The sequence below is a fragment of the Bos grunniens genome, chromosome 10 (genome assembly GCF_055505025.1).
Source record: "Bos grunniens cultivar Pamir isolate PY7600 chromosome 10, Bosgru_T2T1.0, whole genome shotgun sequence".
In the NCBI taxonomy this organism is placed as follows: domain Eukaryota; kingdom Metazoa; phylum Chordata; class Mammalia; order Artiodactyla; family Bovidae; genus Bos; species Bos grunniens.
In genome coordinates, this window is record NC_141174.1 from 100,849,993 (window position 1) to 100,871,650 (window position 21,658).

At 40.3% G+C, this 21,658-nt stretch overlaps 1 protein-coding gene across 2 annotated transcripts in view; it reads left to right on the forward strand.

Moving 5' to 3' along the window:
* Positions 1 to 21,658, forward strand: part of APC (APC regulator of Wnt signaling pathway) — a 351,744-nt gene that overhangs the window by 166,245 nt on the left and 163,841 nt on the right. For both annotated transcript variants that reach the window (XM_086323303.1, XM_086323316.1), the window contains exon 3: positions 2,188 to 2,304. The gene's annotated coding sequence lies outside the window, so the exon portion shown is untranslated. The remainder of the gene's footprint in view (positions 1 to 2,187; positions 2,305 to 21,658) is intronic.

The window sequence follows — 21,658 nt, forward strand, 5'->3', positions numbered from 1 at the left end:
GCTTCAAGTGGAGTAACTGTTAATTTAGTTTCTGAGAAGCCTCTACTGTAATTTCATTAAGTCATAATCTCCCTGTTTGTCTGATTCTGCCCTTTGCTCCATGTCCTTCATCTGCTGTTTCTAAGAATAAAATGCCACTGTGAACTTTATAAGAGAAAAACATTTCTTAGAGATTTCAAACAGAGAAAATGGAGACTATGAGCCTTGTGATCCAGAAGCGCAATCAATTCCCATCAGTTTGAACCAGAGGGAAGACAGCAGCAGTGCTGCTGCCTGAGAGACTGGACGATCCCGAGGCTCCAAGAGGCGCTCTGGAAGCAGAGAGAGAAAGGGAAGAGGTTCTTGGAGACGGCACCGGCAGCTTCCTTTGTCTAGAACTTGTTAAAGTACCTCTTGTCAACTAAAAGTGTTAACCTGCATCTTGTTCTCTTTATGGATAAAATGAGAAGGGAAAAGACAGACTGGATGCCTTCCCTCTTTACTGTCGTCCAAGAAATAAAATGATGAAAGATCTCCCAGCTCCCTTATGACTTATGTGCAATAGAAAGGAGTACAAAGCAAAGTTTAGCATATTATGCCGTGTTCAAGACAAAAGCATTAACTTCAGAGGTGTAATATGGTGAATTTAAGTTGCATATTTTAAAAAGGGAAAGCAAAATGTAGTGTCATAGCCAGCCCCAAGGTTACCCAAAAGAATCTAACTAGGAAATAGAAAATCTAACCAATTTTATAATTTCTCTATTGCTGCTTAACAAATCACCCCCAAATTTAGTGACTTAAAATGACATTCCTTTTCAGTTTGGGGGAGTCAAGAATCTAGAGACGGCTTTGCTGAGTGGTTCTGGCTCCAGGTTTTCCATGAGAAGACTTGCTGGGGTTGAAGGACCCTCTCCAGCCTCACTCATGCACTGCTGTCTGGAGGCTTCAGTTCCTCGCTGGCTGTTCACAGAGTCAGACCTACAGATCTCTCTATCGGGCTGCTAAGCTTGCTCACAATAGGATGGCTAATCACATATCTTCACTTCCACCATATTCTGTTCATTAGAAGACAATTTAGCCCCACACTCCAGGGGCAAGGAATTTACCTCTGCCTTTTAAGGGAAGGACATCAAAGAATCTGTGGATATATTTTTAAACTAGAGTACAGCAAATTTTTTAAATGGGGCAGCTGGAGGTATAAAGGGCTGCAGAGGGGATACCAGCTTCTAGAACAGAGCATAGAAGCTGGATATACGGGAAAGCCCAGCTCCTAACCTCACTACCACTCTCAGAAACTGAAGGTAGTCAGTCAAATCCTGAGGAGTGTCACCAACACTCCCAAATCTGGAGACAAATATATTGAGTGCATATGTACCTGTCTTTCATCTTCTGACTGAGGATGAGTGGAAATGGATATGGGGAGAAATGGATAAAATAGAGCAGGGGGCAATAGTGTTAACTCTCTCTGGCAAACATGAACAATTCGAGCTCCAGGATGAATTGGGGGAAAAAATCCCAAACCACAGTGTAGGGGCTTTGTCCACCCCTCCTCAGCATTCATAGTTACCATGTTTGCTTTTCAGGTTGCCAGTGGCAAGCACCTACAGCTCGGAGTGTCTTGTTTATTTCTGACCAGCAGAATGCACATGGCCTCTTGTGGAGCAGGCAGCAGTGCTGGGGAGTGAATGCCTCCTCCCAGCAAAGCTGACTGACAACCAGGGGCTCCTCCCTAGTGCATGCATGCTGACCCTGCTGTGTGCTCTGTGCTGTCTGCCAGAGTTCCTGTTGAACTCTCAGTAAGAACGCCACTTTCTGCTTTCCCCTGCCTGCCCTCCTGCATTCTTTCTCCCCTGACCAGTGCTTCTTGGGCTGCTGCTGCTGCTAAGTCGCTTCAGTCGTGTCCAACCCTGTGTGACCCCATAGACGGCAGCCCACCAGGCTCCCCCGACCCTGGGATTCTCCAGGCAAGAACACTGGAGTGGGTTGCCATTTCCTTCTCCAATGCATGAAAGTGAAAAGTGAAAAGTGAAAGTGAAGTCGCTCAGCCGTGTCCAACTCTTAGCGTCCCCATGGACTGCAGCCCACCAGGCTCCTCCATCCATGGGATTTTCCAGGCAGGAGTACTGGAGTGGGGTGCCGTTGCCTTCTCCAGTGCTTCTTGGGATCACCTCCCAAATGCAACCACTTCTACTCATTTCCTCCCCTCAGGTTCTGCTTCTGTGGAAACCCAACCTACAAACCACCGAAAAGAGTGCAATACCCTCTCAAATGAAGAGTGTGAACCCTGGCACAGAACAGTTAACAGAATCCCAGAAGAGAACCCAGGTAATGACAAAGATAGTGTAACAACTGTTATCTATATTATGATTCCATTTTTATGAAAGTTTACCCTTGCTCTCCACCCAGCCAACCAGCTCTCTATTCCTTCTTCTCTTATTCACCTGATTCTATAGACATGCATAAAAAGATGTCTCAGTTCAGTTCAGTTCAGTCACTCAGTCGTGTCTGACTCTTTGCGACCCCATGAATTGCAACACACCAGGCCTCCCTGTCCATCACCAACTCCCAGAGTTCACTCAGGGTCACGTCCATCAAGTCAGTGATGCCATCCAGCCATCTCATCCTCTGTCGTCCCCTTCTCCTCCTGCCCCCAATCCCTCCCAGCATCAGAGTCTTTTCCAAAGAGTCAACTCTTCGCATGAGGTGGCCAAAGTACTGGAGTTTCAGCTTTAGCATCATTCCTTCCAAAGAACACCCAGGACCGATCTTCAGAATGGACTGGTTGGATCTCCTTGCAGTCCAAGGGACTCTCAAGAATCTTCTCCAACACCACAGTTCAAAAGCATCAATTCTTTGGTGCTCAGCTTTCTTCACAGTCCAACTCTCACATCCATACATGACCACAGGAAAAACCATAGCCTTGACTAGATGGACCTTTGTTGGCAAAGTAATGTCTCTGCTTTTGAATATGCTATCTAGGTTGGTCATAACTTTTCTTCCAAGGAGTAAGCGTCTTTTAATTTCATGGCTGCAGTCACCATCTGCAGTGATTTTGGAGCCCAAAAAAATAAAGTCTGACACTTTATTATTTTAGAAAGATGTCTAAAATCATGCTTTTCTAATGTTAACTCTAATTATCTCTACATGGTGCAACCCAGGGCTTTTTTTACCTTTATATATAACTTTTTCCATAGTACGTATGTTCTTTATAACTAGCACATGCCATTTTAATGAAAACAGTAGTGATTTTTTTTCCTTTAAACAACAAAGACCAGAAACAGATAACCAAGAGGTGGGTAGGGGTGGTTTATACGAGACAGTGTGACTATAGATGACTGTGATGTTCTTTTGTGAGGTTCTTAAACTTTTAGTGAGAAATTAATTCCTCTTCCTCATCCCTATCAAATCAGTAATGAGTTTTTAAACTGAAAATACATGCTGTTTGTAAAAGACAGCAAAATAGCAAAATAGGTAATTTTATTTATTAAAAGGCAGAGAGGACTCTTCTTTAATGTAGTTCACTGGTAAATTGGCCAAACCTTTCAGTAAGGTAAATTAACAATATAAAGCAGAGGTCTTAAAAAGTATCTATCTTAAAAAATATGTTTTTGATCCAGTAATCTGCTTCTGTGTATTTAGTCCTAGGCAGTGTTTCCCAGAGCATGGTCCTGGCATCAGAGTCTCCTGGACTTACCCAAAGTTGGTGGAATAAAGATATTTGAACATATCTGGATCAGCATCTTTGATTCAGACTGAGATGTGGGAATTTTGAGTTCACAAAGTCTCCTGATAGTTCTTTTTTCCTTTTAGCCTCGCAGGGGAGGCAACTCGTGGAATCTTAGTTCTCTGACCAAGTATTGAACCCAGGTCACTGCAGTGAAAGCTCTGGGTCCTACCCATTGGACCACCAGGGAATCTCCCTAATAATTCTTTATTCTCTTATATCATTTTTTAAAATCTTTAACTTTTTAATTTGTAATTGGGTATAGCCCATTAACAATGTTGGGATAGTTTCAGATGGACAGCAAAAGGACTAAGCCATATATTTACATGTATCCATTCTCCCCCAAACTCCCCTCCCATCCAAGCTGTCACATCACACTGAGCAGAGTTCCACCTTCCCCTGATAATTCTTATATACCTTGAAGCTTCAGCACCACTCGCCTGGGCAAATGAGAGTCAGTCCCTAACGTTTATTGAGTTCCATGAGGAATTGGGCTCCATTCTCTGCACTGAGGACACAGCAGTAAATAACACAGAAAAATTCTTGGTGCTGGTGGAACTAATTTTTCTTACTCAAAAAGTTTATATTAGTGTGTCATTATGGATTATTTATGTGGATATAATAATATTTCAAAGATGGCATGGAAAACTGTTCACCAGGTGTTGTCAGAGGAAAATCGCTAAGATTACTTTTATTAAATATATGTATACATTGATAAAAAGACTAAAGGAAATATCAGTATACAAAAATACTAATCTTGATTACCTCTGGAAAACATGAGTGTAGATTATTTTTATTTCTTCTTCATACTTTTTAATATTTTCTAAATTTCTAGAATAAATGTGATTTACTGACATAATCAAAAGAAATGTTTTTAAAGTTCATTTAAACACCAGAGGAAATGGGAATTTTCCAATGCTGTCTTTTCAAATAAATTTTGATTTACTAATATTAATACACAATTTCTTTCACTTAAAAATTAAACCTTAAAACTTTTTTCCCCCAGCCCCACTGGCGGTGTCTCTTTAGGAGCCCTGCTGCCCCATTTTCTGAGCAGGCAGGGAACTCCTGAGAGGTGGGTCCTGGCTTGCTTTGCCTGTATCGTCAGCAGCACCCAGGATGCTGGGCGGGACTGGGGGTTTGTAGGGTGTCTTAGAACATTTGATTCCATTTCTGGAGCTATTTCATCTTCAATTTCAATCTTACTTAAGGAGATGAGCTTTCAAATTCTCAGGGAAAGGAAGGTGTTTGACTAGCTGATGAACCTAGAGTACTTCGCAGCTCTAATGAACGGAGAACTCAAGAAGAGTCTAGATTTTTTTTCTTAAATTTTTACCTTTGTTGCTTTTTCTGTATTTCAAATGTGATATATAATTGTCATGGGAAAATATTAGAAAAATACAGAAATAGAAAGAGAGAATTAGCCATAATTTCAGCTCTGCCCCCCACCCCTAAGATAACTACCTTAAAGTATTTGTTTATGTTTTTTCAGATTATTCATAGATGTGTATATATATATACACATATATAAATCATACATATCATATTTTATGTATGGATTATATATATATACACACACACATATATACATATAATTTTATTTTATTTACTTTAATCCTTTACATACTGGGGCTTCCCTGATAGCTCAGTTGGTAAAGAATCTGCCTGCAATGCAGGAGACCCCAGGTTGATTCCTGGGTAGGGAAGATCCGCTGGAGAAGGGATAGGCTACTCACGCCAATGTTCTTGGGCTTCCCTTGTGGCTCAGCTAGTAAAGGCTCTGCCTGCAATGCAAGAGACCTGGGTCCAATCCCTGGGCTGGGAAGATCCCCTGGAGAAGGGAAAGGTTACCCACTCCAGTATTCTGGCCTAGAGAATTCCATGGACCCCCATGGGGTTGCAAAGAGTTGGACACACTTTCACTTCACTTTACATACTATTTGGACCTTGCTATTTCCTATTACTGAGTATCTTTCATATCATTTTTTTTTTTTTTCTATCTGGGGAAAAAAAAATTCCAAGACTGTCAGAGATGGGTCTAGGGATCATCTAGTCAGTGCTACTCAAAGTATGGTCCAAGGACCAGTGGAATCCACCACCATTCCAGTGTGTGGGAACTAGGAATGGAAACTGAGTAAGCATTTGAGAATTTTAACAGGAATTTGACCTTGCCCCAACATCCAATTTTTTGTCTGTTGAATCTAACAATCCCTGTTAAGGGATCCCACTTCATTAGAAATGATCTAAGTTTGAACAAACACCACAACCTGATGGTGTAAGAAAGGTCTACTGTGACTTCTGTGAAAAGATTATTCTCAAGAAAAGGTAAAATCACGACTCTCAACAGATTTAGAATGAACACTCATTAGAGGTTTTAATTCAGTCAGTGAGGGAATTAGGTAGATGCCACAACTGATTCTTTCATATCATTTTATGGAGATCCACTTCCACTTCTTTGTAATGGCTGTATATATTATACTGGATGGACATATGCTGATTTATTTTTAAATTCCTCTTATTTAATCTTTTTTACATTATATTTTATAATTGATTACTGCTGATATGTAAGAAACTTACTGATTTGACCTGCTTATAGTTATACCTGGCCTCCTTACTCATACCCCTCAGTAGACCTCATTGTTTTTTCCTTTGATTGCCTGAAATTTTATATCACTGTCATTAAGAGATCACGACACCTTTGTCACTTTCTTTTCAGTATTTCTCTTCCAGTTTCTTCCTGTTGTCCTATACTTGGCTGAGACCTCCAGAAACGTGATAAATATCACTGAGTGGTAACTATCCCTATAATTTAGGTAAAAGTTGATCTTTGGGTTCTAGGATTATTAAGCTAATTAACCTGTATGTATCAAGTCTGTCTGTTCAAGCACTCCTTTGCTGTTTCTTAACTTGTTGATGTACCCAGGGGATATGGAATTCAAGGTGGACATTTTCAACTGCAGGCAGCAGAGGCAGAGTGAGAAGGTGATGGATGCACTTTTGTAGGGGGTACTCACTTATGGTTTCCAGCCTCAGACATATTCCTGTTCTATCTGCAATTTCCTGTTTTTGCTAACTTCTGTCACCAGAGAAGAAAAATAATTAGGAACCCTCATATTCTTCTCTTTTCATATCTGTCCTGTCCCCAGAAAACTTTCCTCCTAGCTGGACAGTGGTAACTTGGGAAGGTAGAGTTGCTGCATCAAGTAAGTTGTAGAGGACTTAATTGGATACTAGTGTCCCTCCAGGTTTTGGTGGGAGGGATAACTGAACCTAAAGACTTTGGTAGACTTACTGATACTGTTAAGCCAGTATAGAAAGTTGCTTTAAATTAAGTGAGGGAGATGGTTAATTTTAAAAAAAAATTTTTTTCTATTTAATCTAAAAATAAAGCTAGAAAACTGGAATTATTACGGCTTCAGGGGAAAAAAAGCAAAAACTGTTTGAGGTCAGCACAATTCTATCAATAACCAAGTTAAAAAGTTGGAAAGTTATGCTGTTTTTACTTAGCCTCATCTTGTTCTCAGTAATTGCTTCCTTTCAACCATAAAGTTGTTTAGTGTAGGAGAGATATTCCAAAGCTTCTCTTTATATTCACTGCTGCAGGATCCCATTTTAGCATAATTACAGTCTTGGAGTTGCAGAGACAGGCTCACTCTATCTAACTGTGCAGCTGGCTTTCTCAAATGACAATGGGATGCTCACCAGCTTAGCGAAGTCCAAGGCTATGCACCAGGGGGAGGCCCTCATGCTGAAATTTTGCCCTTGCTTTGTGTGTATTTCCTCCATGAAAATGGGGAAATGGTTTAGAATTATAAAAAGCACAGTTTTTATTCTCTTGGAGCTTTTTAAAGGGATACACTTAGCTTTAAATGCAGATTTCAGAATCCTAAATCAGAGATCGAATTCATCTTTACATCTCAGACTGACATTTCAGAGCAAACACAACAAAACAGAAAAATGAATTTTGTAGTACTTATCTCCTTGTCCTTCCTCTTATATTTCTCTTTTCTTTTTGCAAGAAAACTAAAGAAAGTCTAACTATGCTTGCCTTCTTTACCTGCAAGGTACTTTCCTATTCAGCTTGCTTATTTTCTGTAGAAGTTCTTTAGATGATTTGATAACCAATAACTATTCACACTCAACACCCAGTTATCTCTTTAGAGACTTCTGCTTATATATATTTTGATTTCCCTGCTTCTCAGTAAGAGCAGGGCCCTTCTGGGTGAACACAGCTCACCCAGATACATTGTCCTCTGCCCCCAAGTTCCATACAGTCTTCCTTCACACAAATTGTTGCATTCATCCCTTTTCTATTTCACGTAGCATAACCTTAGTTCAGGTCTTTATATCTCTTTCCTCATTTATTACAGAAGCTTCCAAAATGGTCCATCTACTTCTAGGCTGTCTCTATCCAACTTTTAAAGGTTTCAAATCAAACTTTTGGTAGAACCATTCAAAGAGGAATGAACAAAACAGGCATACACCATCCATTTTGTATCAGGTGCCAAAAGCGACACTTGGAGTACATGGGTGAGAGATGCTGTCGTGGGTGGGCTTTTTGTTCTGATCCAATGATGTCTTTTCTAGCTCAGAGACAGGCTCCATATATGAGACCATATCAGTCGCTCAGTCATGTCCGACTCTTTGCAACACCATGAATCGCAGCACGCCAGGCCTCCCTGTCCATCACCAACTACCGGAGTTCACTCAGACTCACGTGCATCGAGTCAGTGATGCCATCCAGCCATCTCATCCTCTGTCGTCCCCTTCTCCTCCTGCCCCCAATCCCTCCCAGCATCAGAGTCTTTTCCAATGAGTCAACCCTTCGCATGAGGTGGCCAAAGTACTGGAGTTTCAGCTTTAGAATCATTCCTTCCAAAGAAATCCCAGGGCTGATCTCCTTCAGAATGGACTGGTTGGATCTCCTTGCAGTCCAAGGGACTCTCAAGAGTCTTCTCCAACACCACAGTTCAAAAGCATCAATTCTTCGGCGCTCAGCCTTCTTCACAGTCCAACTCTCACATCCATACATGACCACAGGAAAAACCATAGCCTTGACTAGATGGACCTTTGTTGGCAAAGTAATGTCTCTGCTTTTGAATATGCTGTCTAGGTTGGTCATAACTTTCCTTCCAAGGAGTAAGCGTCTTTTAATTTCATGGCTGCAGTCACCATCTGTAGTGATTTTGGAGCCCAGAAAAATTAAGTCTGACACTGTTTCCACTGTTTCCCCATCTATTTCCCATGAAGTGGTGGGACCGGATGCCATGAGCTTCGTTTTCTGAATGTTGAACTTTAAGCCAACTTTTTCACTCTCCACTTTCACTTTCATCAAGAGGCTTTTGAGTTCCTCTTCACTTTCTGCCATAAGGGTGGTGTCATCTGCATATCTGAGGTTATTGATATTCCTCCCGGCAATCTTGATTCCAGCTTCTGTTTCTTCCAGTCCAGTGTTTCTCATGATGTACTCTGCATATAAGTTAAATAAACAGGGTGACAATATACAGCCGTGACGAACTCCTTTTCCTATTTGGAACCACTCTGTTGTTCCATGTCCAGTTCTAACTGTTGCTTCCTGACCTGCATACAAATTTCTCACGAGGCAGATCAGGTGGTCTGGTATTCCCATCTCTTTCAGAATTTTCCACAGTTTATTGTGATCCACACAGTCAAAGGCTTTGGCTAGTCAATAAAGCAGAAATAGATGCTTTTCTGGAACTCTCTTGCTTTTTCCATGATCCAGCAGATGTTGTCAACTTGATCTCTGGTTCCTCTGCCTTTTCTAAAACCAGCTTGAACATCAGGAAGTTTACGGTTCACATATTGCTGAAACCTGGCTTGGAGAATTTTGAGCATTACTTTACTAGCGTGTGAGATGAGTGCAATTGTGCGGTTGTTTGAGCATTCTTTGGCATTGCCTTTCTTTGGGATTGGAATGAAAACGGACCTTTTCCAGTCCTGTGGCCACTGCTGAGTTTTCCAAATTTGCTGGCATATTGAGTGCAGCAGTTTCACAGCATCATCTTTCAGGATTTGGAATAGCTCAACTGGAATTCCATCACCTCCACTAGCTTTGTTCGTAGTGATGCTTTCTAAGGCCCACTTGACTTCACATTCCAGGATGTCTGGCTCTAGGTGAATGATCACACCATCGTGATTATCTGGGTCGTGAAGATCTTTTTTGTACAGTTCTTCTGTGTATTCTTGCCATCTCTTCTTAATATCTTCTGCTTCTGTTAGGTCCATACCATTTCTGTCCTTTATCGAGCCCATCTTTGCATTAAATGTTCCTTTGGTATCTCTGATTTTCTTGAAGAGATCCCTAGTCTTTCCCATTCTGTTGTTTTCCTCTATTTCTTTGCATTGATCGCTGAGGAAGGCTTTCTTATCTCTTCTTGCTATTCTTTGGCACTCTGCATTCAGATGCTTATATCTTTCCTTTTCTCCTTTGCTTTTCACTTCTCTGAAAAGCAAAGAAGGGCCTCCTCTAGGCCCTCCTGCGTGGGCACAGGAGGGCCTAGAGGAGCTATCCCACGTTAAAGGTCAGGAAGGGCGGCGGTGAGGAGATACCCCTCATCCAAGGTAAGGAGCAATGGCTGCGCTTTGCTGGAGCAGCCGTGAAGACATACCCCACGCCCAAGGTAAGAGAAACCTGAGTAAGACGGTAGGTGTTGCAAGAGGGCATCAGAGAGCAAACACACTGAAACCATACTCACAGAAAACTAGTCAATCTAATCACACTAGGACCACAGCCTTGTCTAACTCAATGAAACTAAGCCATGCCCATGGGGCCACCCAAGATGGGCAGGTCATGGTGGAGAGATCTGACAGAATGTGGTCCACTGGAGAAGGGAATGGCAAACCACTTCAGTATTCTTGCCTTGAGAACCCCATGAACAGTACGAAAAGGCAAAATGATAGGATACTGAAAGAGGAACTCCCCAGGTCAGTAGGTGCCCAATATGCTACTGGAGATCAGTGGAGAAATAACTCCAGAAAGAATGAAGGGATGGAGCCAAAGCAAAAAGAATACCCAGCTGTGGATGTGACTGGTGATAGAAGCAAGGTCCGATGCTGTAAAGAGCAATATTGCATAGGAACCTGGAATGTCAGGTCCATGAATCAAGGCAAATTGGAAGTGGTCAAACAAGAGATGGCAAGAGTGAATGTCGACATTCTAGAAATCAGCGAACTAAAATGGACTGGAATGGGTGAATTTAACTCAGATGACCATTATATCTACTACTGCGGGCAGGAATCCCTCAGAAGAAATGGAGTGGCCATCATGGTCAACAAGAGTCCAAAATGCGGTACTTGGATGCAATCTCAAAAACGACAGAATTATCTCTGTTCGTTTCCAAGGCAAACCATTAAATATCACAGTAATCCAAATCTATGCCCCAACCAGTAAAGCTGAAGAAGCTGAAGTTGAATGGTTCTATGAAGACCTACAAGACCTTTTAGAACTAACACCCAAAAAAGATGTCCTTTTCATTATAGGGGACTGGAATGCAAAAGTAGGAAGTCAAGAAACACCAGGAGTGACAGGCAAATTTGGCCTTGGAATATGGAATGAAGCAGGGCAAAGACTAATAGAGTTTTGCCAAGAAAATGCACTGGTCATAACAAACACCCTCTTCCAACAACACAAGAGAAGACTCTATACATGGACATCACCAAATGGTCAACACCGAAATCAGATTGATTATATTCTTTGCAGCCAAAGATGGAGAAGCTCTATACAGTCATCAAAAACAAGACCAGGAGCTGACTGTGGCTCAGACCATGAACTCCTTATTGCCAAATTCAGACTGAAATTGAAGAAAGTAGGGAAAACCACTAGACCATTCAGGTATGACCTAAATCAAATCCCTTATGATTATACAGTGGAAGTGAGAAATAGATTTAAGGGCCTAGATCTGATAGATAGAGTGCCTGATGAACTATGGAATGAGGTTCATGACACTGGACAGGAGACAGGGATCAAGTCCATTCCCATGGAAAAGAAATGCAAAAAAGCAAAATGGCTGTCTGGGGAGGCCTTACCATATATCAGTGTTTCTCAAATACCAGTCATTTTTGATTGTTCCAACTGGGGTGAGAAAGAGGATACTGTCATCCAGTATGTAGAAGCCCGGGATGATGCCAACCGTCCCACAATGTCCAGGACAGCTCCCTCAAACAGAAACAGTACGATACCAAGTGTCAGTGGTGCCAGTGGTGCCCATGTTAATAGCTAATTCATTAACTGTTCCCTCAGTTCAATGCCGCCAGCTCCATGTAATCCACTCCTACTCAGTCTCCAAAGCTTACTTCAACTCCATCTCTCCCAGTTCCCTCCCTGAATTCCTGCAGTACTTCTGGTCTGGAGCATTTCCTGCGTGTGTACCATTTTCCTTTGTAGATAGTGCTCTACGTCCCTTGTACCCATCTTGTCAGGGTGTTGCCGCTGCAAGTCACTGGTCCCCATTCTACTTAATTCCTCCATTTTAACCAGAATTAAGTGTGAAGTTCAGTGATGTAAACACTTTCTTATTGCTGTGCAACCATCACCACCAACCATCTCCAGAACTCTTTTCGTTTTGTTTCGTTTTGCCCCTCCACACTGCCTGCGGGATCTTAGTTCCCTGACCAGGAATTAAATCTAGGTCCTCCCTTGGCAATGAAAGCTGGAGTCCTAACCCCTGAATCACCAGGGTATTCCCCAGAACTCTTTTCCTCTTGCAAAACTTAAACTCTATAAAAAATAGAAATGCATTTAAAAAAAAAAAAAGCTCCCTTTTCTTCTTTCCTCCACTCCCTAGCAACCATTATTCTATTTTCTGTCTCTATAAATTTGACTACTGTAGGTAGCCCATAAGAGGAAATTTGCAAGATTTGTCCTTTTGTGACTGGCTTATTTCACTTAGCATAATATCTTCAAGGTTCATCCATGTTGTAGCATGTGTCAAAATTTCTTACTTTTTAAAGGCTGAATAATTTTCCATTGTATGGGAATGAAGTCAAAGTCGCTCAGTCGTGTCCAACTCTTTACTACACCATGGACTATAAAGTCCATGGAATTCTCTAGGCCAGAATACTGGAGTGGGCAGCCTTTCCCTTCTCCAGGGGATCTTCCCAACCCAGGGATCAAACCCAGATCTCTGGCATTGCAGGAAGATTCTTCACCAGCTGAGCCACCAGAGAAGCCCTTCCATTTTTTACCACATGTTGTTATCCATTCATCCCTCAGTGAACACTTGGGTTGCTTCTACCATTGGCGAAGGAATAAGGGCTTCCCTGGTGGCTCAGTGGTAAATAACCCACCTACCAATGCAGAAGACGCTGGTTCCATCCCTAATCCAGGAAGATCCCCTGGAGAAGGAAATGGCACCCCAATCTAATATTCTTGCCTGGCAGGCTATAGTCCATGGGGTCGCAAAGAGTCAGACATAACTGAGTGACTTTCACATTGGGAATAAAGCTGCTATGAACATACATAAAAATCTGTTCGAGTCTCTGCTTTCATTTCTTTTGGGTATATACTCAGAAATGGAATTGCTAGATCATGTGGTAATGCTATTTTTAATTTTTTGAGGGATTGCCATACTGTTTTTCACAGCGGCTGCACCATTCAACATTCCCTGAAACAATGACAAGGGTTCCAGTTTCTCTACATCCTTCACAACATGTATTTTTTTCTGTTTTGTTTCATTTTTTAATAACCATCATAACGAGTGTGACTTATTATCTTATTGTGGTTTTGCTTTGCACTTCCCTAATCACTAATGATATTGAACATTCTTGCATATGCTTAACTGACCATTTGTATATTTTCTTGGACAAGTGTCTGTGCAAATCTTTTCCCCATTTTTAAATCAGGTTCTTTATTTTGTTGTTGTTGAATTATAATAGTTCTTTATATAATTTAGATATCAATCCCTTATCAGATACACAATTTGCAGATATTTTCTGCCATTCTGTGGGTTGCCTTTTCACTCTGTTGATAGAGTCCTTTGATGCACAAATATTTTTAATTTTGAAGAAGTTCAGTTTATTTATATTTTTTCTTTTGCTGCTTGTGTTTTTAGTTTCACATTGTCAAATTCTGTGTCATGGAAATTTTTCTCAGTTTTTTTCTAACAGTTTTATGGGTTTAGCTCTTATGTTTAGGTCTCTGATTCATTTTGAGTGAATTTTTATATACGGTGTAAGATAAGGGTTCAGTTTCATTCTTTTGCATATGGATGTCTAGTTTAACAACACCACTGATTGAAAAATCTGTCCTTTCCCCATTCAGCATCCTTGGTCTTGGCATCCTTGTTGAAAATCGTTTGACTATATATGAGAGGATTTATTTCTGAGTTCTATATTCTGTTTCATTGGTTTATATGTCTGTCATGATTCCAATAATCACACTGTTTTGATTACTGGGATTTTGTAGAAAGTTTTGAAATCAGGAAATGTGAGACCTCCAACTTTTTTCTTTTTTTTCAAGATCATTTAACTATTTGGAGTCTCTTGAAATCCCACATGAATTTTAGGATGAATTTTTCTATTTATGAAAATAATGTAGTTGGAATCTTGATAGAGATTGTGTTGAATCTGGGATACCACTTTGAGTAGTACTGATGTCTTAACAATATCACATCTTCCAATCGATGTATACTGGATGGCTTTTCATTTACTTGTGTCTTCTTTAATTTCTTTCAACAACATTTTATAGTTTTCACAGTATAAGTCAATTGATTCTTTGTAAAAGAAGTTATTTTTTCAAACAATATAATAATGGTAATGGAAATTTTAAACTAGAAATTATTCATTCTAAATCTCACTTCACAAGAAACCATTTGGCTTCGTTTTCACCCATTTTCTTATCATCTTACCTGCATATATATATATATATATATAGAGAGAGAGAGAGAGAGAGAGAAAGAGAGAGAGAGAGATCATTGTAAAGCAGTCATTTCGTGAATCCAATTTTGAACCCTGGTTTTTACTTATTACTATACCCTATTCATTTTCCATATAGTCATGTAGTCATGTATGGATGTGAAAGTTGGACTATAAAGAAAGCTGCGTGACGAAGAATTGATGCTTTTGAACTGTAGTGTTGGAGAAGACTCTTGAGAGTCCCTTGGACTGCAAGGAGATCCAACCAGTCCATCTTAAAGGAAATCAGTCCTGAATATTCATTAAAAGGACTGATTCTGAAGCTGAAACTCCAGTACTTTGGCCACCTGATGCGAAGAACTGACTCATTTGAAAAGACCCTGATGCTGGGAAAGATTGAAGGTGGGAGGAGAAGGGGACGGCAGAGGATGAGATGGTTGGATGGCATCACCGACTCAATGGACGTGAGTTTGAGTAAACTCCAGGAGTTGGTGATGGACAGGGAGGCCTGGCGTGCTGCAGTCCATGGGGTCACAAAGAGTCAGACACGACTGAGTGACCAAACTGAACTGAACTGATTCCTTTTCCATGTTGTCATATAGTCATTTTAGCAGATTCTGAGGATGCTATATCAAAAGTGAACTCTATCTAGAAGGGGGAAGAACAGTAGGGTTTTTTAATTTCATGAAGTAGCAAAAACAAATCCTTCCTTAGCAAATTGAAAGCAAGAGATTTAGAGATTCTTCTTGGGAAACTCTCTTACTGCTCAAATGAAAGTAGTCAAAAATTAAGAAAATATATTCACTGACTTTACCAGTGCTATCTCTGACCGGGAGCTGACTGTGGCTCAGATCATGAACTACTTATTGCCAAATTCAGACTTTAATTGAAGAAAGTAGGGTAAACAACTAGACCATTCATGTATGACCTAAATCAAATCCCTAACGATTATACTGTGAAAGTGAGAAATAGATTTAAGGGACTAGATCTGATACAGTGCCAGATGAACTATGGATGGAGGTTTGTGACATTGTATAGGAGACAGGGAGCAAGACCATCCCCAAGAAAAAGAAATGCAAAAAAGCAAAATGGTTGTCTGAGGAGGCCTTACAAATAGCTGTGAATAGAAGAGAAGCAAAAAGCAAAGGAGAAAAGGAAAGATATACCCATTTGAATGCAGGGTTCCAAAGAATAGCAAGGAGAGATAAGAAAGCCTTCCTCAGCGATCAGTGCAAAGAAATAGAGGAAAACAATAGAATGGAAAAGACTAGAGATCTCTTCAAGAAAATTAGAGCTATCAAGGGAATATTACATGCAAAGATGGGGTCAATAAAGGACAGAAATGGTATGGACCTAACAGAAGCAGAAGATATTAAGAGGTGGCAAGAATACACAGAAGAACTGCACAAAAAAAGATCTTCACAACCCAGAAAATCACAATGCTGTGAAAGTGCTGCACTCAATGTGCCAGCACATTTGGAAAACTCAGCAGTGGCCACAGGGCTGAAAAGGTCAGTTTTCATTCCAATCCCAAAGAAAGGCAATGCCAAAGAATGCTCAAACTACCACACAATTGCACTCATCTCACATGCTAGTAAAGTAATGCTCAAAATTCTCCAAGCCAGGCTTCAGCAATATGTGAACCGTGAACTTCCAGATGTTCAAGCTGGTTTTAGAAAAGGCAGAGGAAACAGAGATCAAACTTGCCAACATCCACTGGATCACTGAAAAAGCCAGAGTTCCAGAAAAATGTCTACTTCTGCTTTATTGACTATGCCAAAGCCTTTGACTGTGTGCATCACAACAAACTATGGAAAATTCTTCAAGAGATGGGAATACCAGACCACCTGACCTGCCTCTTGAGAAATCCGTATGCAGGTCAGGAAGCAACAGTTAGAACTGGTCATGGAACAGCAGACTGGTTCCAAATAGGAAAAGGAGTACGTCAAGGCTGTATTGTCACCGTACTTATTTAACTTATATGCAGAGTACATCATGAGAAATGCTTGGCTGGAGGAAGCACAAGCTGGAATCAAGATTGCCAGGAGAAATATCAATAACCTCAGATATGCAGATGACACCACCCTTATGGCAGAAAATGAAGAAGAACTAAAGAGCCTCGTGATGAAAGTGAAAGATGAGAGTGAAAAAGTTGGCTTAAAGCTCAACATTCAGAAAACGAAGATCATGGCATCTGGTCCCATCACTTCATGGCAAATAGATGGGGAAACAGTGGAAACAGTGTCAGACTTTATTTTCTTGGGCTCCAAAATCACTGCAGATGGTGACTGCAGCCATGAAATTAAAAGACACTTACTCTTTGGAAGAAAAGTTATGGCCAACCTAGACAGCATATTAAAAAGTGGAGATATTAATTTGCCAACAAAGGTCCATCTAGTTAAAGCTATGGTTTTTCCAGTAGTCATGTATGGATGGGAGAGTTGGACTATAAAGAAGGCTGAGCACTGAAGAATTGATGCTTTTGAACTGTGGTGTTGGAGAAGACTCTTGAGAGTCCCTTGGACTGCAAGGACATCCAACCAGTCCATCCTACAGGAAATCAGTCCTGAGTATTCATTGGAAGGACTCATGTTGAAGGTGAAACGCCAATACTTTGGCCACCTGATGCGAAGAGCTGACTCATTTGAAAAGACCCTGATGCTGGGAAAGATTGAAGGAGAAAGGAGAAGGGGACGACAGAGGATGAGATGGTTGGATGCCATCACTGACTCAATGGACATGGGTTTGAGCAATCTCCGGTAGTTGTTGATGGACAGGGAGGCCTGGCGTGCTGCAGTCCATGGGGTCGCAAAGAGTCAGACATGACTGAGTGACTGAACTGGACCCTAACTTTAAAATGTAGCATTTAACATTTGGAATTTTTCTTGAAATAAAAGTCCCAAAGCAATAAGAATATTTATTAGCTACACTTATTACAGTGGATAATTGAAATATTTATATCCATCTGTAACTTTTAGTTACTCTGTTTTCAATAGCTGAAATTCACAGAAATTCTGTGAAACTGGATAAAATTCCAATAGCTGTTTTCCTAAATATGAAGAGCCATTTTAGTCGCATTTGACTTTATCACCTTTCTTGGAATGAAAAACTAAGCTGACAGTGTCAAATGTTGAACTGGGAGGCATGAATTGGTAAAGACAGGTTTGGGAAGACTTGCTGTGCCAAAGTTTATAATCAGAGTAGCGAACATGCCCCTACAGTGAAAGCAGCCTGTCTCCTAGAATTACTGTCCTCAGGTAGTTAGAAGGAGCCTGTACATACTTGATTACACCAATGAAAATCCACTGTTTCACCTCTCCTTTTACAACATTTATGCCATTTCTTGGATGAATTTAAGGACTGATGAAATATAAACACGGATCTTGGGTTCTTCCTTTCTCTGGCTGTGTGCCACCCGCCCCCTTTTCACTTTTCCTTAGGGACCGTGCGTTTCTAATCAGTTACTAACAATGTTATAGACAAAAATTCTCCCAAGTTTTTCTCCTCCTTCTTCCCCACCTCCTCCTTTACCATCATCGTTATCATCGATTCTTACTCCAGTTTTCAAGCTATTGTCTTAATTATGTCACATTTTTCTGCTAGTACCACTTTCTCCAGGTTCAGAAATTGAAACCTGCGTAAAGCAATCGCAGTGTTCCTTTTAACTGACTTTTTGTTTTTGCTTTCCCACTCAGTTAAAGAGTGAATATTTTTTTTCAACTGACAGTCTGGAACAAAAACTTTTTTTTTAACTCCTAGTGACCAGCCCTGAAAGATCTGAGATTTAACTTAAGAGGTAAAAATAACAACCATGCCCACTGAGTAGCTCCTGGAGAACTGGTTGGTTTAACTTTTCAGGTTGGCTGCCCACGGCGGTCTGCTTCCACCTGTGGGGCACGCGCACCTCACTGCAGAGTTCAGAACGCACACGCTCTAGCCAGTCACTATCAACGTGCATGAGGGGAGTAGACAGCTCCATTAGGCAATGTCAAAGAAAATAAGTGTGTCCAAATTACTAGCCAGAAATGCTTAGTAAGCATCAGATAGATGGGTTCTGCTTTCCAAATTATTAAGTGGACTATTCAGAAGTACTGAAACATTAATTTTTCATTGCAGATTGTTGACCAGAAGCCAGGGACAGCTGTCTTCCTGTAATGGTCCACAGTGAGGCCCACAGAACTTTTCCCTTCAGTGTTCAACACGCTAAAATGTGTGAAGAGATGTGCAATCACTTAGCATCCCTGACATCTAGGATTAGATACAAGCGTTTTATGCAGAGAAGCGCATGGGTCCTGGAAGGTCAATTGTCTACCTTTAGATGAATTTGTTTCAGTAAACTCAACTTGTCTGGTTTTCTCTGCATAAAAATACTGAAATGATCACAGTACATGTATGCATTGTGTGCATAAATGTATCATAGGCTATCTGTAATCCAAGGCTGTCTACTTGGATCTGAGTCATGATAAATTTAAAATGTGAGATTTTGCTTTCATTCTACAAAGGGTAAAGTGGAGACATCAACCATCTCTAAGGAACTGTTTTTGAAAACAAGGTCCTAGGACTGTCTGCATCAGAATTATCTGACTTTAATATCTTCATATTTCAGAGTTTCACCCCAAGTAAGGTGTGGGCACCTGCTCTTTGGCAAACACCTAGGGCATTCTGATGCACATGACCCCGTAATCTCTTGTCTAACAAACACCACCCTGGGGAAACAGCCGAGCATTCCCTTGGGGGAACTGAGCTCTCTCTCCTCCTCTTGGTGAAAGGAAGGACCTGAACATTTATGCTACCGAATTATTTTAGGCAGAACTAGTTATAAAAAGGAAGTAAGGGCAGTTAATAGCATTACTTGGACATCTGTCAACTCCATCATTTTTTCTCATTCTGGTATTTTCTTCAGTTTTTCTCCATGATGATATGAGCCTTTGTGGTCTAGTCAAGGACCCTCAGTTATTCTCACTTATGCTTTTGTAACTCACTGAAGAGCAGAGAGGTATGGACCATGGCCACTGTGTTTTGGGGCTGATTCAGTTATCAAATGATGATCTGTGTATTAGTAACTAATAATATGACTAGAATCCTAGCTGGATTTTCCCTGCTGCCCACTATAATATTTTTAATAGAAAGCATACAATAGGAGGTATAGGAGAATATGAGAGGTGTAGGAGCATACTCTGAATGATTTGAAACCATTTCTTAAGAAACTTGTATAAAGTAGGTAGAGTAACTACTTAATGCTTTTTTTTTTTTTTTACTGCTTTGGAATAATCCCCCCATCTCCTCATCAGTTCCTTTGATGAGAACACACAGCCGCCCTACTCCTCTGCGTGCCATCACCCAAGTGCTCCTCATCTTCACTAAGGGACCTCCAACTAAAACTTTCCCTTCTTTCTGTACACCAGAATTTGTTCTACTATCAAACCGTGCCTATTCACTTATTAAAATCAATGCAGAAATCATAAAGATTATCAAACAGAATCCAGCAGCACATCAAAGGACTAAATTACCAAGGTCAAGTGGGTTTCATTCCAGAGATGCAAGGGTAAGTCCACTTTAGGAACTCCATTAACTGAATTCATTTTAATAGATCTTATAAGAAAAGTCATCTAATATTACCTACATTGATGCTGGAAGAGCTCTTGCAAAATATATACATCTATTCTTCATAAAAATTCTCAGTCCTTAGCATGATTGAGCAGATCTGCCTTAACCTGAAGCCCACATCATACTTAATGGGAAACCACAAGAAATATTCCCATCAAAGTCAGAAACAAACAAAGGATACTTATTCAACCACACTTGTTGTAAGAGGTACTTTAGTAAATGGTAAAGTTTGTGGACTTTGGTATTCAACTACCACTATCAAGGTTCAAATCCCAACCTTGCAATTTATTTAATATTTCTCTGCTGAGTTTCCCTTTCTGTAAATAGGCATAATTATAATACTTAAATCATAAGGTTCCTTGCCATGAGGTATTAATAGTTTGATAGGTATAAAGTAATTGATAGGTTCATGGAAATGTTTGACAAATATTAGCTACCATTGTTATTATCTAACATTATTTTTAAAGTACTAGACCAAACAGAAAGAAGGGATTTAGAGGTGCTAAAAGAAGAGATAAGATTATCTGTAGTTTAGTTACTATAATTGTAAAACTTGAAAATCCAGAAAGACTACTGAAAAACTATGACAGATAATAAGAAAATTCTCTAAATAGCAGGGTATAAAATTCTTGTACAGAAATCAACAGAGCTCATATATATGAAGAAAACTTGAATGAAAAGAAGGCATAGACTGTTCCTGTGTAGGAAGACTCAACATTGTAAGGATGTTAATCCTCTCTAAATTAAATTATAAGTTTGACACTGTCATTAATAAAATATAAGGAATTTTTTAAAAACTGGATAAATTGATTCTAAATTTCATAAGCAGAATACTCATTGGGAAAGTTCAAGGGAAATTCTGGGAAAGAAGAGTATAAGTGATAATTTATTCTGCCAGATGTTAAACATGGGCAGATTGAGAATAGAATCTGAGCTCAGAAATGAACCTGAACTCATACAAAAATCCAGTATACAGTTGTCACCGAGAATCAGTCTGCAAAAGGGGAACTATTCCCCACTTGCAAAAAAAAAAAAAAATAGTAATAGGAAACCAGCCATTTGAAAAAAATGGAGGCAATTCCTGTCAAGAACTGTGGTGAGCCTGAGGTTTTCTCCTCCTCGTAAGCTAGCAAGCTAGCCTACCAGGTTTTCATAGATGCTCTCAGAAGATATGAAACTCCTAGGTCGAGACAAAAGACTTTCTTTTGTGTTCATGAAACAGCAAAAAGCATGAGCTTCACAATTGCATTTGTCTTGCTCCCTAAGTAATGCAGAGGTTTGGTCCAGATGGAAGCTACATACACAGTGGGTTTGGGTCACAGTTGAGGAACTCTGAGTTTAGGAAAGTCTCTACCTCATAAGGGGATTGCTAGAAAATCTAACCCAGAGGGAAACATTATATTTATCATCCTGGAAAGCAAACAAATCTGGCCTTTGACATGGAGACACTATTTCTATCTCCTGAGGCTGAACTGG